Genomic DNA, 14,142 nt, shown 5'->3' on the forward strand with positions numbered 1-14,142 from the left:
CCTGGAGGGTAAGCCTCTCTCTCTCTAGGCTAAGGATTGATTGCTGACCCGCTGTGACCACCCAGCTGGGGACCACAGACCTGCTCTCTGCAGTGTTCATCAATTGCTGTGTGAATCGCTGTGCCGGGTAGGCAGGCCCGGCAGGCAGGCCGGGCAATCTCGTGAGTGCTGTAAAAGGGACATTCCAATCCTGTGCGATAGACACTCTGACGGTATATAACCACGCGGTACACCCCACTTCTTTGGCGCCCTTCCTTCCTTGGGGAAGGAAGGCCCTGGGCTATGTGGTCCTCAAATTTGGCTCATAATAAACTCACCCCAATTCTGATTTATAGATTGGTTATGGATTACTTGCGTCAACCTGTCCTTCAACAGTCCCCCTCCCTTGCCTATGTCGCCGGAGCTCCGGAGCACAGAAACTATATAAAAGCGGCCGCTAGATGGCACCGGACAATCAGCACAAACGTCCCCGGGAGGGAGGGAGGGATCCGGAGCGCGGGCCCGCGAGAGTGCACAGCCTCCGCCCACCGCCCCGATCGTGTCCTGGCCCACCTCGGATCATGACTCTCACCCTGGGGCGGCCGGGAGGGCGTCCCGCGAGGCCCCCGGGCGTCCACCTCGGAGGTCCCAGCCGGCACGGCACAACCCCGGGCGCAGAAGGAGGACTTGGAAAGCTGAGGGGGAGGGGCAGTTGCTGGGAAGGAGACAGACTCCCCACACCACTCCCGGGCCGGGCCTGGGCCGGGCCGGGCCGGCTGGCTGATGCAGACGTGGAAAATTCCCTCGGAGACACCAGCAGGGGGGCTGGGGCTGCCGGCACCTGCTTCCCGGAGTGGCCTGAGTGCTTCCCTGGCTCCCGGGAGGGCTTCGGAAAACGTGGCGGGCGGGGACTGTCAAACCGAAACCACGCAGGCCTCGTCAGAGGACGACAACAATGACAGAGGAAGAACGGAGGAATTGTTTGTACCCTGTCACTTCCAGGCCACAAGGTCTTTCTAAGGCGGACAGACAAATCCCAGAGGCCACTGAGGAAATGACTGATACACTTGACCACAGCAAAGTTTAAAAGACAAAATGTGTCTCTGCACGGGCCACAAAAAAAGGTCCAAAGACAACACAGGGGTGGGGAGCATGGGTGCAAATGCATGAGTGAGTGGGGATAAGAATACTGATTTCAGCAGTCCTTACCATCACGACAAACAAGCAAACCCACAAAAATGGTAGGGGGTAGGAGGCAGAGACTTCACAGCCATCCACTCAAGAAATCAAGTTCCAGTACATCCGTACAAGGCCACGCTGAGAGTGCGTGTGTGTGTGTGTGTGTGTGTGTGTGTGTGTGTGTGTTTGAAATGAGGTAAATGTTGACGTTGAACCGTTCCATGAAAGTACAAAAAAATATTTGTAGATCTTCTGCCATTAAATTTTTTTTTTTAACAGTGCACTTATTTCCCTCAAAAAAGAAAGGAAAAGAAGATTATGAAAGGCAAACAGAGGGGCCGGCCAGGTGTCGTAGCGGTGATGTTCACACACTCTGCTTCAGCGGCCCAGGGTTCACCCGTTTGGATCCTGGGCACAGACAGACCTACTCAGCGATCATCAAGCCACGCTGAGGCAGTGTCCCACATAGAGCAACTAAAAGGAGGTATAACTATGACATACATACAACTATCTACTGGGGCTCCGGGGAGAAAAAAAGAGAGGAAAAAAGGAGGAAGGTTGGTAATAGATGTTAGCTCAGGGCCTCAGTACGCGTCACAAACATGTGGAAACTAAACAACGGGCTACTGAACAGCTATTGGATCAATGGAGAAATCAAAAAAATATCGGGCCAGCTCTGATGGCCTAGGGGTTAAAGTTTGGTGCGCTCCACTTCGGCAGGCAGCTCAGGTTCCGTTCCCAGGCGTGGAACCACGCCGCTTCTCAGTCAGTAGTCACGCTGCGGTGGTGGGCTCACACAGAAGAACTAGAAGGACTTACAACTAGAATATATGTGGCAGGGCTTTGGGGAGAAAAAAAATAAAAAGAGGAAGATTGGCAACAGATGTCAGCTCAGGGCCTACCCCGCCCCCCCCGCCAAAAAAAGAAAATTAAAGATTAAAAAAACATTTGAAAAGGCAAACAGAGAGAGTAAAACGGGTAAACAGCCAAAACCTTAGTCCTCTGCATACAGAGGCCTCTTCCTTTTTGAGCCTAGGAAAGTATTTTGACTAAACATAGAATTCCTGTCCTTGGTGTAGATTCACTCAAAGGTAAAGCAAAACCTGATACAATTTCCTTAACAAGAGCAGACTGGAAGTTAGAGAAGACTATGCTTTTAAGAAAGAGGAAACCAAATTCTAATTTTGCACCAGCTTACTTCTGATACTAAAACTCAGTTACCGAATCAAATCCATCTCCATCTTAACCAACTTGACCACACACAAAACTTTTTCCTCAGAGTTGTTTTTTCCCCACACACTTTTCACAGGCTTTTTAAAGAAACAAGAATGGCTATTTTTTATACCGTCTTCACTGAAAACATCCATCTTCCTTTCCATGAAGACAAAGACGTTTCCCTTATTAATTGTTAGTAGCTTCAGTCACATATATTAGTTAGAACTTTTAGAGGCCGGCCCAGTGGCGTAGCGGTTAAGTTTGCGTGCTCCGCCTCAGCTGCCGGGGGTCCACCGGTTCAGATCTTGGGCTCGGGCCTACGCACAGCTCATCAAGCCATGCTGAGGCGGCATCTCACATAGAGCAACTGGAAGGACGTACAACTATGACATACAACGATCTACTGCGGCTCTGGGGAGGAAAAAAATAAAAGGAAAAAAGGAGGAAGATGGGCAATAGATGTTAGCTCAGGGCCGATGTCCCAGATAATTTAATTAATTGATTGATCGATTGATTGATGGCTTCATTAAAGAATTTATAACGCCTAGAAACCTTAATTTTTAGTGAGAACTAAGAGGTAAGCAACTGTGAACTGTTTTGTCCGTTAGCATTTTGTGGCTTGGCAAATCCTATGAACACTTTATAATTTTTAGAAACATGTCATTTCATAGCATACTCTTCATAAAGCACAAGACATGTTTATTAATAGTCCCAAACATCTTTTAGTTTCTCTGTCCTCAGAAGCCAACAGTGGATAAACCTATATTTAGTCGTTAAGGTCTAATATTTTATCCTATTTGGAAACGATCTAGCTATTCAATTAATGTTTTTTTTTAAAGATTTTATTTATTTATTTTTCCCCCAACGCCCCAGTAGCTAGCTGTCTGTCATAGCTGCACATCCTCCTAGTTGCTGTATGTGGGACCCGGCCTCAGCGTGGCCGGAGAAGCGGTGCGTCGGTGCGATCCCGGGATCCGAACCCGGGCCGCCAGCAGCGGAGCGCGCGCACTTAACCGCTAAGCCGCGGGGCTGGCCCTTCAATTAATGTTTTATCCCTTAATTTCACGTAGCCAAACATCCAGGTTTCAAGCTACCAAAGAGATTTTGGAAGTTGTTTTAAGTACACATGCCAGGGCCGGCCCCGTGGCTTAGCGGTTAAGTGCGCGCGCTCCGCTGCTGGCGGCCCGGGTTCGGATCCCGGGCGCGCACCGACGCACCGCTTCTCCGGCCACGCTGAGGCCACGTCCCACATACAGCAACTAGAAGGATGTGCAGCTGTGACAGACAACTATCTACTGGGGCTTTGGGTGAAAAAAAAAGGAGGAGGATTGGCACTAGATGTTAGCTCAGAGCCGGTCTTCCTCAGTAAAAAAAAAAAAAAAAAAGAGGAAGACAAGCATGGATGTTAGCTCAGGGCTGATCTTCCTCACACACACACACACACACACACAAAATAAGTACACATGCCATAAAATGTAACTCCTGCTAAAAGTTTATCAGAGTGACGTCAGCATCATGGTGGCATGAGTTGTTCCCTTCGCCTCTCCCCTCTAAGGTACAACCAAACAGACGTCTACTGACCGACACAGGGATTCCCTACACAGCACAACAAGATGCTGAGAGATCCATGCGGCTGTAGGGGAGGAAGGCAAACCCTCTACCGTCTTTAGGTCCTTCTGGCTGGGCTACAAATTAAATCGACACGAGATGGAGTAACAGGAGAAAATCAAACAAAGCTTTAGAACGTGTATACACGGGAGAGACTCAGGAAAAGGGAACAACTCACCAACACGGCCGAGCTGCCAGTTTAAATATTATCTTCAGCTTTAGCTTTTTAGACAGAGGAGGACCTTGGGGGTAGTGGTTTGGGATTTCAAAGAGGAGGAAGGCAATTTACACGGCGTTGGAAACGTAAATGGGCCAACTACAGACAAGGTGAGCTGAGACACATGTTTTACATGACATTAAAGTTATGTGATGGCATTAGTCCATCCCTGGAATAGCCCCTTCTATTTTAAATTCTTTTAGGCAGTTGGGGGGAGGTCAGAGTTCCTTTCAGAGTCTTTTGTTCTTAAAAACAATCAAGCCAAAGAGACACATTTTGGGTTGGCCCAGTCTGATCCCCCACACAGCTATACATCTGAAGGTGGGTGGACCGGACCCTCGGGAAGCCCTGGAACTAGGGAAGCGGCCCCTTCCTCCTGACGGTGGCGACGATGCAGGACATGGGTCCTCAAGCTGCAGCCAGCGTGACTGTGAGTGGAGGCAGGGGCAGCCCAGCCTGCGTGCAAACACTCACGGAGTGGCAGATGCCTGGCCTGTGAGAGCACCCACCGAGCGGTGGCAGTCCTGCCCGCATGAACTTGGAGTGGCACCGACCGGCACAACTGTGAGCAGATGGGGCAGGAACAGAAAAAACAGCCCCCTGTCACCCCCCGCCCCCGCCGTGGCAGGTGGAGTCTGTGGCCAGAAGCATTAGAAGCCACAGCAGAAGCGGTGACCCAACCCCGCTTCACCAGCCGGGGGGGGCCGCATATGAGTCCCTGGGTCCCTGGGCTCCCACCAGTGACGGCACACCTGTGAACCCAGCACCCCTGGCAGCAGTGCAACCGGCACCCCAAGACAACCTGGGAACAGCAGTGCAGGTGGTGCACGGGACAGCAGTGTGTGAGCCCACGGAGAGCCAGTGGAGGAACACAAGACCCGGGCAATCAGAACCAAAGTAACTGAAGCCTGACCCAAATAAGAGAAGGCCGTGACTACCACAAATGTGCCCCAGCAGAGGATCCATTCATCAAACAGCATGAAGATCGACAGTACAGTAACACAGCAGAACAGAAGGAAAATGACAACTCTCCAGAAACCAAACCCGAAGTCACAGACGATGACAATCTGACAGAGAACTCAAGACAGCTGCCCTAGGGGGCGGCCCCGTGGCTTAGCGGTGAAGTGCATGCGCTCCGCTACCGGCGGCCCGGGTTCGGGTCCGGGCGCGTACCGACGCATCGCCTGTCCAGCCATGCTGGGGCGGCGTCCCACATACAGCAACTAGAAGGGTGTGCAACTATGACACACAACTGCGTCCTGGGGATTTGGGGAGAAAAAGGGGGGGGGGAAAAGGAGGAGGATTGGCAACAGATGTCAGCTCAGGGCCGGTCTTCCTCAGAACAAAAAAAAAGAGGAGGATTGGCATGAATGTCAGCTCAGTGCCGATCTTCCTCACACACACACACACACACACACACACACACACACACACAGAGAAAACAACTGTCATAGAGAAACTCAACGAGTTACATAAAAACTCAGACAGAAGGACAGTTCGAGGAGCTCAAGAATAAAATTAACGAACAGAAGGAATACTTCAACAAAGAGATTGGAGCTCTAATAGAAAAACCAAACAGAAACTCTAGATATGAAGGACACAAATAGTGAGATTAAAAAATAAGGTTAAAGGCATTAAAAAAAAAAAAAAAAGAGCAGACCCTATGGAGGAGAGAATTAGTGAGGTCTAAGATAGAAGCCTAGAAATGCTCCAGGTAGAGGAGGAGAGAGAACTAAGATTTTTAAAAAACCACGAAATTCTTTGAGAAATATCCAGCTCGATTAGGAAAAGTAACATAAGGCTTATAATCTCCCAGAGGGAGGAGAAGACAGGGAGAAAGGAGCAGAGAGCTTCTTCAAAGAAATGATTGCTGAGAACTTCCCAAACCTGGGGAAGGAACTGGACCTGCAAGTGCTGTGCGAGTCTAAGATGGGGCACATCCAGGGAGAGAATTGTGCCAGGGAAAGGGAGGCAGCAGTAAGTCATTGAGGATAAGGTCTTTAGAGGAGAGCGACTCTTCTCAAGTGGATGAGGTAGAAGGAGACCGGCTGGATTTGTGTGTGTGTGTGTGTGTGTGTGTGTGTGTGTGTGTGCGTGTGTGCGTGTGTGTGGTGCGTGTGAGGAAGATCAGCCCTGAGCTAACATCCACGCTAATCCTCCTCTCTTTGCTGAGGAAGACCGGCTCTGAGCTAACATCTATATTGCCAATCCTCCTCTTCTTTTTCCCCAGAGCCCCAGTAGATGGCTGTATGTCACAGTTGCACATCCCTCCAGTTGCTCTATGTGGGTGTGGGAGATCAAGATTTGGCCACCCTGAAATATATCTCTTTACCTTTTTTTTTTTTTTACTTTGAGAATTTTCAAAGGGCCCTGGAACTTCTCAAAGACATTTGCTCTCTTCCTATAAGGAGGAAGATACTAAACTTATTAGGCTTATTCAGTATGTTAAATTACATGGAAAGCATTGTCAGACAAGTGACGATAAGCCTGCTCAGGTGCTATTATGTGGGTAAATGTTATTCATATAGGTGTTTTAAAATTGTATAACGTTACTGAAATGCTGATCTGTCCTGATTATCAGTCATAATTCTGGTTATTATTATTTTAAAGTGTTGTATGTCACAAAATTAACCAAATTTCTTTGTCAATTGCCATTTTGAGGTCTTGTTGTTTACAGACTTATTTCTTTGCTCTAATGCTTTTGCAAAATATGTTTCAACTTCAGAAAAATTCATGGAAAGGACTCTGATGTTTACACTGGAATACAGGTTTCTGACAAACTTTCTGATCACGAAAATGAACGTGGTAAGAAATTACAGAAATCTGATGGAGAAACCGACTTCATGAAGCTGCTAACAAAAAGGTTGGGATCAAGAATGGATTACACAGGACTGAATCAACTGATAAGGATAATTATAATTTCTATGATTTTTCATTTGAAGTGTTGCTGAATTTTCAATGTTTTGTTTTTTCAGATTTAAGGAAAACTTTTTCTCTTTTCTCCTGAGCTAGCTATGATTTATAGCAATTTGGTAAATGATATTTTTGTCAGTAAAATTGAAATATTTATCTTTTTCTCTCTATCTGATCCCTCAAATTTGGAAACTCTTAGTGAGTGAGTATTGTTGTTTTCATGGCAATATAGTTACTTGCATAAGTTCAATAAGAATCTGTTCTCCTTATCACAGGACACAATTGGAAACACTGGTTATGTTACCAAGGTTGTAACTGGAACATCATATTTGCGATATCACCCTGCAGCTTCTGAGGAATGAAGATTTGACTTTATGGAATAAAGCCACACGGAAATATTGGCCTGGTACCTTATGTTCCAAGCAGCACTTACCAGGATAAGTCAAGAATGTCACTTATCTGTCAGGTACAAGGAACCTCGAAATATTTGGGGGGAACCTCAGAAGAGAGGAATTCACCCAAATCTATGGGTATTGCAGACAAAGTCTGATGACAAAATCCTTGGCTTTGCTTTCCTGGCCTCGAGAGACCTTTAAAGTTCAATGTGAGATTCCTTATCAAAAGTTCCAGCAAAGCAGATTTAAAAGAGCCTATGTGATCAACTGCTATTCTTGCTGTACTTATGTAAATAATTGGGCCAACTCTATTGGAACTAGACTTATTTTGCAAACTAGTTTTAATTTTGCTATCTTAATAAAAATGAGGGTGATTTTAGAGAGAAAAATTATATTTCGGTAAAAACTATTTCAGTATAAATTTGCGGATATTAGATCCTAGTTTTGTTGTCTTTTGAGGTTTTTGTCTTATATCTGTTGACTGGACTGGATCCTGATTTCTTCTAGTCTCCTGAAACATCTGGCGACAGATGTCCAAACTAACGTTTTTGATTTTTTCCATCATTTTCATTGGAAATCGCTGAAAACTAAACCTGCCCTTTTTCCTGAAGACTTACAAACTGAAGCCGATGGACTGGACTTGATATAAACTTAAGAGATGACCTGACGACACCATCAGAGACATTTTAAACTGCAAAAGATACTTGGACGCTGACATCTAAAATGCTTCTTCACTGGCTGTCCTCTGAACTCAAAAACACGTTTCCAATCGGCTCCAACCATTAACCTTGTTTCTCTTTTGTTTCCATAGAAATGCTTCTATTAAATACTTGATTGCTTGCTTCCACAATATAGGCGTCACCTTGAGAGCCCACCTGCATCACCACCTTCTGAAATGAACTTAATTGAACCGACCTATTATCAGGACTAAGAAACGTGTTCAGTGAGATTGAAACAATCTACCAACTCAGCTTCTGGACTATGAAACTTCTGTAAGTTTCAAAAGGACTGTGAAACTTTTAGTTTCAGAGGCGGGACTGTGGGAGATCAAGATTTGGCCACCCTGAAATATATCTCTTTACCTTGATTGTTTTCTCTGAGGGACATTTGACCTCCCCCACTAACTGCCTAAAGAATTCGACATGGTGGCTCCTTCCTGGAACAGATCTTCTATCATGATGGCTGTAATGATCATGTAAAATAGATGTTACAATGGGAGGGGCACCAAGCCCCTTTTATCCCAAAACTCTAACTCTCCCTGACCACATTCTCTACAGCTGACCCCGAAAAGAATGGTCCTCCTGCCCTCTGAAGTCCCAGGCCACTACCCACCCCCAACACGCTCCTCGCCTTTAGCTGCAATACTTAGGCAAGCAGCTTAGACAGAGGGACGAGTTGCTCATTTCTGAGTTTCTCCCATGTATACATGTTCTTAAACTTGGTATTATTTTCTCCTGCTAACCTGTCTTGTCGATTATTTGGCCAGCCGTAAGAACCTTAAGGGAAAGGGCAGAGGGAGATTCTCCCTCTTCCCCCGACATGGGACACGGCCTCAGCATGGCCGGAGAAGCGGTGCGTCGGCGCGCGCCCCGGGATCCGAACCGGGGCCGCCAGCAGCGGAGCGCGCGCACATAACCGCTAAGCCACGGGGCCGGCCCTGACCAGCTGGAGTTTTGTTTCGTGTGTGTTAGCTATTGAGGCGGGGGAGCGGCAAGGAGGGAGAGGGGTGGTGGGGGTGGGGGGTGGGGGTGGTGTGTCTGCTCTGGGTGAGGCGAGAAAACTCCCCAAGTGGAGATTTTTGTAGAAGGGTCCGGTCCGGCAGGACGGGGAGGGTGCGCGTGGGTCCATTTAGCGAGCAATCAGAAGAATCTGTAGTCGCTGAGACTCAGGCCTCTTGGGAAAGAAGCAGAGAGAGGAGTTGAGCTTTGTTCCTCAGAGCAACTGGCGCCTCACGGGTAACCACAGAAGGTTCCCAGAACAAATGAAGTTGCGGGAGCCAGCGTGCCCTGTGTGCTGCTCTCAGCCCGAAGGCGGGCAGGCGGGCAGCTGCTCCCGTCCTGCACTCTCCCACGGTCCGGGTCCCGCCCCCAGCCCCACTCGCACCCACAGGGGAGGGCGGGCCCCGGAACAAGTCTCCTCTCATCCACCATCATCTCGCCACCCTGACGGCTTTGCCCTAGATACCAACTCGGGCTGTACCCACGCCCATGCGGGATTTTCCTTCGGACGAGGGGCCCGGGTTCACCACGGAGGATGAAACCCCTAGCCTTCCGTTGCCAAGTGGGTGGGACTCGCCAGCCAGGGAGGGGGGGAAGGGAGGTCAGGCCCATTCACTCCAAGGGGCCTCAGGGAATGGTTTTCATTGAAATGCAGAAAGCTCTGCGGTCAAGTCGGAGCCTTTCACTTCGCCTCGGGCGTCTCTCCACTGAATGGCTCTCTTCAACTCCCCCACCCTTAGGCTGCAGCTTCCAAACTGCAGGGAGAGAGGGAGGGAGCATGGATGTCTGAGAAGCGCGACTCCTCTGGGACAGAAAGAGCACCCCCCCCCCCGCCCCCGCTTTCCCTAACCCGCTAAACCACTTGAGAATCAGGGCTGTGGGGACTGACGTCCCGGTTTACGTCTTCCTCACTGCGTGGCGCGTGGCACGGGGCGGGGGCGGGATGGGGAGCCGAATCAAAGGGGGACACCAAACAGATAATCTCGGTGTGTCGGAGTTCACGGGACAAACGCGGGCTTGGAGTCCCGAGGGCCGGGAGAGGCCTGGCAGGGGATGGTTTGACTCATCCACCCTGGGTTACGGGCCCAGCAAGCAAACTCCTAACTGGCGACGCTCTGCTCTAGGTGCAGGTTTTGATCATTCGTCTTCAAGTCCGCTGGATCGGTCTGTCCTCCCTCTCCCACCTGCTTCCCGCGGGAAGTCCTCAGTCTCGTGCCGCATACCCACTGGCGGGCGATTTCACGCATCGCCTCCTCACCCTTAAGAAGAGGAAGGATGATGGACAAACATGAAGGAACCCCCACCGACAGCACCTCCGAGTGAACGGGGGGGGGGGGGGGGGGAGGGGCTCTCTCTCAGTGGGCGAACGGTGACTCCAAGTCGTGATCCCGAGATTTGACTTTAAAAATCAAATAACCCTGGAACAGTGAACTCGACGAGGAGGATGTGAACGTACCTCGTGCCACTGCCGTACGATTATGAAGGGGTGAAAAGGCTAGGTTGTAAGTGCTGTCCATCTTGAAGCACCATTTTAAAGAACAGAACAATAAACACCCTCTCTCCTTGACCCGGAGCAGGGGATTGCCTGCGTCTGTCAGAGAGGGTCACGTCACCTGCACCGTGACCCACCAGGGTTCAGCCATTTGAAATCGGTCCTTCCTCTCGAGGTGACTAAAACTCGCCAATGACAGCAGGTTGTAGGCGCTGTCATTCCCGTCAAGGAAAGGCAGGGAGAATTTCAGCGTTTCAAAGCATACCCTGTCCCCCTTTCACAGCAAGTACCAGCTGAATTATGTGTAATTTCTGAATCGGCTTTCTCCCGGAGTCACTTCACTTCTCTCTCTTGGTGGTGGTGGTGGGGGGGGGGGGGGCAGGGCGCGCCGTGGGGGGGAGGCGGGGCGGCACTTGGAACCAGCGCAGAGCAGCTAAGGCTGTTGCCAAATCTTTCTGTCGGTGCCCACGCATGCAGACTGTGTGTGACCCGAAGGATGTACAGCATCCCACTGAGGGGTGAGGGTGGGGGAGTTTCCGGTGTGTAAGCCTGCGTTCAGCAGGCATAGGGGAGGAGAAACGATGTTCCCGCCGCTATCCCCCTTCTGAGTCCTTGGCTGAGCCCACCCCGGCCCGGTAACAAAAAGACAGATCCAGAAGAGAACGACAGAGAGATTAGGAACGCGTGCAAGGGCACGTCACTCGGGGAGAAGCCTAAAGCGGAAGTCACTCGAAGTGGCGGCTCTGACTGAATTCCAGCTCCTAGAGCACGTCACACCACGGACAATCCAGTTGTAGCGAAATGACAGGAGAAAGGAAAGCGGCTCTAGGCTTCCGAGGCCAGCCACCTGTGGGAAGGTCAATCAAGAGATGGGAGGAGTCAAGGTTTTGTTTGAAACAGAGTCCTCCGGGCTAGCGTCTGGGCTGACAAGCGTCCTCCTGGTTCAGGGAGGGCACCTTTCCCGTGGGAGCTTCATCTCCCGATTTCAGGTCAGGACGACAAGGGAGAGGTCCCGTGCCCTTCTCGCGCCCGCTGTTTCTCAAGGCCAGGGCCTCGAATTCCAAAGAACCCATGTGCCAGAGCGGGTCGATGTGGGGGCAACCTATTCCGGCTCCCTGACTTCACAGGGAAGACTGCTCTCTCCTCATTCTAGGGAAAGCTCCCAAACCACCGTCACCCAGTACGGTCCACCTACACCAACCGTCCCTCCCTCCTTTCGAAATAATTTCTGCAGTGGCAGAAGGACGGACATGCCACACACGCCCCCCAGTCCACCTTCACCTCCACCCCCACCGTCTGCTTCCTTGAGGGCCGAAAGTGCTGCGTCCGAGAACGGAACGGGACTCGGAAACATTCTAAAGGGATGACTCGGGCCTGCCTGTTGAAAAAAGCACCCTGCCGTTAATCTGATTGGTCTTTCCCCGGGGTGTGTGGTGTGGGGGGGGGGAGGGGCGTTGTTAATTTTGAGGTGATGCGAATGTCCTGGAAATAAATACATATTGGTGACGGCTGTGCCAACTGTGTGAATAGACTCCCAAGGCCCACCGGCTGGTGCACTTTTTAAAGGCTTGATTTTACAGGACGTGACCTCAATTTTCAGAGTTGAAAATTAGGTAGGTGGGTCGGTCTGCAGGTAGTCGGCTTGTCGGTGGGTCTCCCTACCTTTATCACATACACACATAAAGGGAAGAGACAGACAGACGGAGACGGAGACAGCTAGTTCGTTATCGACACTGGGCACAGACATTCATCTGAGTGCTCTTACCCGTTCCCCAAGCTAATAACGTCTGTGTAGATCAAGATCACCCACATAGGAGAACGAGAACCACTTCCCAACAAGCAAGAGGGTCGGTGGGCCTCCACCTCCACCTCCACCTCCACCTCCACCTCCACCTCCACCACTTGCATTTGGCAGAGGAGTGGGAAAGCCGGATGGTGGCAAAAAAAGGAAGGCCCATCCCGACGAGAGGTGTTTGGCGTGTGGAAAAGCTGGAGGCGGGCTGACTAGAAGAAGGGCGTCCTATGTAACGGGGGGGGGGGGGGGGGGGGAGAAGCAGATTTGCTTTCCTCTTTGCTCCCAAGTTGGGTGGGAGGGAGAGGTCCTAAGTCAGGGGCCCAAATGAGGACAGCCGTCAGTTGAGTGGTGACCCTGAATCTCTGAGCGTTTTGGGCCCATCGCCGCGGAGGTGTGCTTTGGGCTTTGCAGCCCGAAAGCCCTCCTCCTGTGAGTTTTCCGCCGGACGCCTTTTGTGGAAAGAGAAACTCGATTGTGCTGCCTGCCTGCCTCCGTCCCTGCCAGCCTCCCTTCTTTCCTCCTGCTCCGTTCCCTCCCCCCTCCTCGCTCTAGCTCTCTGAATACAAAGTAAGGACAGTAATTGTTTTTTTCTGTTTTGACATTTTTTACTTACTTACTTACTTACCTTTTTATTTATTTATTTATTTATTTACTTATTTATTTATTTGTTTGTTTATTTATTTATTTATTTATTTATTTATTTCCCCCAAAGCCCCAGTAGATAGCTGTACGTCCTAGTTGCACATCCTTCTAGTTGCTGTACGTGGGACGCGGCCTCAGCGTGGCCGGAGAAGCGGTGCGTCGGTGCGCGCCGGCGATCCGAAACCTGGCCGCCAGCATCGTAGCGCGCGCACTTCACCGCTGAGCCACGGGGCCCGCGCAAGGAAAGGACAGCCATTGTGATAGCTCCATTTAGAGACATACGCCGACGCTACCAAGTGTCCGCGCCCTGCATTTTTCTGTATGTTACCAATTTCTCTCTCCAGGCCTTGTCTAGTGGCACGCGGCAATCTTTGTCAATGATAAAAAATTATTGTCGGAACCACCATGACAACCCTGCACCTCCGACTGCCCGCCGGACTGCTTCCCACACCTCACTCCCAGCGCTCACCCCCACCCCGCCGGCCATCCTCTCTCCTGTCTTCCCCCTTGCCGGCCCCGACCGGCCCAAGCCGGCTATCTGGTCGACCTCTTGGAGCGCTATATAAGCGGCCGCCAGGCAGGTGGCGCCCGACAAGCAGCCTCATCGTCAGCGGGACGGCTCAGGATCGCGGAGCAGGGAGGCTGCAGCGCCGGCCGGCCAGGTGCTTGGCCGGGTCCCGATCCCCCTCGGGTCTCGTTTCTCGGCCCGAGGCGAGCAGAGGGGGAGAGGCCAGCCCGGTCCCGGAGAGGGGCCTTGGCAACTTTCTTCCGAACGTCCCTGGGACAGGGGCGTCTGGCGGCTAGGGGACGGAGCCGTCCTCCACACGCCTTCGTGCCACAGGCCGGCCGGGCCGGTTCCGGGTCCTGCGGTCGACGTGGAAATCTCAGCGGAGGCATCCCTGCCTGGGCTCCCTTCAGCCGGCGCGAGCGATTCCCGCCCGTGCGGATTTAGAAATGTCCGAGAAGCGAACGAGACCTGGCCCTCCCGC

The sequence above is a fragment of the Diceros bicornis genome, unplaced genomic scaffold (assembly GCF_020826845.1).
Source record: "Diceros bicornis minor isolate mBicDic1 unplaced genomic scaffold, mDicBic1.mat.cur scaffold_906_ctg1, whole genome shotgun sequence".
In the NCBI taxonomy this organism is placed as follows: domain Eukaryota; kingdom Metazoa; phylum Chordata; class Mammalia; order Perissodactyla; family Rhinocerotidae; genus Diceros; species Diceros bicornis.